We start from the raw sequence: 4,734 nt of genomic DNA on the forward strand, positions 1-4,734 counted from the left end.
TATTTAACTTTATAATATAAAATAAAAGGTTTTATTTTTAAATCAATAAAATTAAAAGTAAAAATAATTTTTATTTTCATTTGCTGTAAACTGAAAAAATGTTCAATTTTATTTTTAATACACTAGTATATTATAAATCAATAAATCACTATATTTCTATTTATGGGTTCCATTTTAAACTAATATTTACGTTTTCTAGGATTTCTAAATATTTGTCACTTTTAAGTTTTATATATTAATTCATTATATTTCTATTTATCTGAATTTTAAATCATTGTACAGTTGAGTCAAATATTTCTATTATTAGGAAAAAGATTAAATATTGTGTACGTGCACAATTTTTTATTCAAATTAAATTATATTTATATAGTGGATTAAAGGCAGTAAAATGTTTATGAATCCACTTTTTCATGTTACATTTTAAAATTAATCAATGTGAAATTAAATTCTTGTAGTCTCATAATGATAATTTTGAGTTCAAATTTTAAAAGATGGACAAATTATTTTTCTCTTAAGAAAAAGATCAAATAAAAAATAACAAATAAGGAGATATTTTATAAGATTTTTTTTTTTTGGTGACTGATATTTTATAAGATTGAATAGTAGTCTTCATTATTAGCTTTATATTTATTTTCTTTGTTAGGCATAGTCTTTTCTGTTTGACTTCAATTCTGTTTTTATTATATGAAAGTCAAGCGTAATATGTTTTACGTTTCACATTCTATTTAATTATAACATTTTTCTTTTTTTTTTGGTGGTATCCATTCGATTCTTTTAATACAAACAAAATAATTTTACAAAAAACTTATTTGTCTTTTGACTACAAATAAATAGGATTAAACAATTTTATTATTATTAGTAGTAAAAAAAGGACAACATATTTGGCCTTTAAAATATGTATCAACGAGGTTGCTGATATTTTTTAATAGAAGATTATAGAACAAAGTATTCTTTTTAGATTAAGCCTAGTTTAGTAAAAAAAGGCGGAACTTCAAAAAAAATTTTGGAGGACCAAAAATTTTAATAAAAAATTATATAATAATACTTATATTAAAATAAAATTTATAAATATAATTATTTAATTTATAAGATTGATATTTAATGATATTTATTATTCTATAATGATATTTAATTTGTAACATTGATTTAAAGATATACCATTTGTTATTATTAAATAGGATAGGGTAAAAAATTTGAAAGAACGATAAAAATGGGCGTCGAACACAAAGACATAGGTTAAAAACATATCAATTTAACTAAATGAGCTAATTTTGTTCTCTTTAAAGTAGAACTACTAATATTTTTAGAAAAACTTTGGGGACATTGCCTCAACAAAGCTCTGCCATTGTTTAATGGCATAATTTTTTAAAAAATCTGTCGGTAATATGTTTACCGTTTGAATAAATCCAACGGGATAAATTTTGTTGGTAATTGTTTATCGACAAATTTTTTCGTTCGCCACTAATTACCGGCAGAAATTAACTTTTAATTGGCGAAATTCTGGAGGTTGTTACCGTCGAATTTATCCTCTAGTAAATCCGACAATAATTTAAATTTTATTTTAAAAAAATTGTTTAAAAATTCAATATATAATTTTAAACGGTTAAATTCAATAACTTTAAAACTAACAAAATTTAAAATTTTATTATTTTTTATAATAATTTGTCTATAATTTTTCGTTAAAAGTTTACAAATAAGTTCACACATTAAAGTTTAAAAATAAAGAAGAAAAATGATAATTACTCTTGTATGGAAAAAAGTAGCACTATAAGAAAATTACTTCTGATGGTGGCTGCAGAGTGGTGGAAGCGTGGTGGTGACAGGAGGCAATAGTGAAATCTACAGTGATGGAACTAAGGTTTAGTAACATAACAAACAACAAAAAAAAAAATGGACAACAACCTTACTTTGGCATAGTGGACCTCAACCACGGTCATGGCAACGACCTCCGATCGACGGCAATGGACACCAACAGCGGCGGCAAAATTTTTAAATTTGTTTAAAAATTTAATATATAATTTTTAAATTTTAAATTTAATAATTTTTAAATTAATAAAATTTAAAATTTTACAATTTTCTATAATAATTTGTCTATAATTTTTCGTTAAAAGTTCATAAATAAGTTCACACATCAAAATTTAAGAATAAAGAAAAAAATAATTATTCATGTATGAAAAAAAGTAGCACTATAAATTTAAGGTTTGAAAAATAAGATATTTTATTATGGTGACTAAGTAAATTGCATAGTTAAAATTCTCTAGATAATAAAATATTAAAAAAATAAGTAGCATACAAATGATATATCTATTTAAGATTTTAAATAATCCACTAGCATGCATATGTATGTCCCTCAAATGGTATATCTGTTTAAGCTTATACAACTTCAGCAACTTACAAACCTAGTTGAAGATTTTGCATTATAAACCTACTGTCTACAGGCGCATTTTCTGGAATAGTAAGTTGTACACCTTCAATTTCAAACTATAAACATAATCAACACACAAATTATAATTAAACAAACAAATCAAAGTTTATATATTCAAATGAGTAAATTGCAACAAATGTAGTAAAATAACAACACTTAACTCAGCAAAATTAATTCAAAAAATAATTAACTCAAACAACAATAAACTTAGAAAATTAACAACAGTCAACAATAAGTTAATAATTAACTTAAAAAATTAACAAATTAAAATTAATTCAGAGAATTAACAACAATCAACTCTAATTAACTAAAAAAAATAATTAACTCAGACAACAATAAATTTAAAAAATTAACAATCATAACAATAATCCAAAACACTATCAACTCAAAACAAATCTTAAATTACACCCTACTTAACTTAACATTATTTAATTTCTAATTACACTAAATTAATATAACGAATCCTAATCACACACTTTATTAAAATATTTAATCAATAATTTAATAAAATACCTAACAATATCTAAAACAAAAAAAAAATAGAAAAAATACAAAAGTTATCTCTGATAGTGGCTGTAGAATGGTAGAAGTTAAGCGTGGTGATGACAGGAGGCAGCAGTGAAACCTATAATAATGGAGTTAGGGTTAGTAACATAACACACAATCAAAAGAAAAAATGGACAACAACCTTATCTTGCATTGGCGTGGTGGATCTCAGCCGCAGTGATATAGCGACAAGGCAACAACCTCTGATCAATGGCAAGGGACACCAACAGCGGCAACACGGCAGAAGCTTTCCACAAAAACTCTAGCAACAATGATGATGACGTGCTGATCTGCGACAACAATGTGGCTTACCGGTGCGACGGTAGCTCCAGGTGGTGGCGGCACAACCTTCTTCAATGGACCAGAGGGAGAGAGACGAGAGAGAGAAGAAGAAGAGAAGAGAGAGAAAGAGTTTGCAGAAGTGAGGGAGAAGGGTTTTATGTTTGAATTTTATCCCAAATTTACGGTCGAATTTATCGACGAAAAAATTCGACGATAAATTATTCGTCGTTGCCTAAACAATGCGTTTCACTAAATTTTGTTATTGTCAGAATTTTTCAACGAAAAATCTAACGATAAATCCGATCATAATAAAATTAATTTTTACGCTTTTATTTACTGTTAAATTTAGCGACAGAATTTTAAATTCGACAATAATTTATTTGAGGGACAAATTTTTACTCGTAACAGTTAAAAAATTTGTCATTAAATTTATTGGTGACGTTCGTCACTAAATTTAACGATAAATCTAATGATATTTAGCATATTTTTTATAATGATCGTGGTGTAGAAGTAACCATATTCTACGAAGAATAATAGTGGTGCTAACTTGACTTGACTAATAATGTATTCCGATCCTCTCAAGTCTGTAACTCTATTCATTTCTTTTGAACCCTAATAATTTTGGAGTAATAATATGATTATTTTATTTGGTCAATATCATAATAATGGAAGATGTTGTATGCTAATCATTTAAAATTGGTTTACATATTTTATATTCCATCTAATCTAGTCTAGTTCATACCTATTTCTCAGTTGATAATTGCATACATAGACTAAATATTCTAACACTTAAAATTATAAAGATGATGATGCGTGTTTATTAGGTAATTTTTTTCATTACTAATCTCATTTATTCAAGCAATGTCATTGATATTTTTGACAAGCATAGAGCTCCACCACCATAGATATGAGTTAGGTGATTTCCTTTATAAATGTTATAGGAATTTAGGAGTATTGAAATGAATGATCAAAACTAAAAACAAGGGGTGGTAGTTATGGTGAACCGAAAATGAGGGGTGTATATTTAATTATTCAAGTGTTTATAAAAAAATTTGATTATTTTGTCATGATAAATTTAGTTATTTTTTTTTACGAGATGTTTAATTATTTTTTTTTTGTGATGAATTATTTTTTTGAAAAATATATTTGAATATATATACGAATATAATAACTATATAAATTGAATACTAATTTTTAATGTTTAAGGGGCATTTTTGTTGGGAACATGTATGTTGTTCGTGGTTTATTTGTGGTCTAACTTATAGTAGTTCTTTTTATTTTTTAAGAGAATTACGTAAATAATTTATGGTATTATGCAATGAATTTATATTTATTTTCAATTTTTTGATGTGTCAATAATATGATTCATATGATGATTTAAAGAAGAAGATTAACATGAAGTAATTGAATTGTTGATTTTTCCATACATGGTACTCTTTTCGTTTTATATTATTTATATCTTTTTATTTATGCAACAAATT

The sequence above is a fragment of the Arachis ipaensis genome, chromosome B10, assembly GCF_000816755.2.
Source record: "Arachis ipaensis cultivar K30076 chromosome B10, Araip1.1, whole genome shotgun sequence".
NCBI lineage: Eukaryota > Viridiplantae > Streptophyta > Magnoliopsida > Fabales > Fabaceae > Arachis > Arachis ipaensis.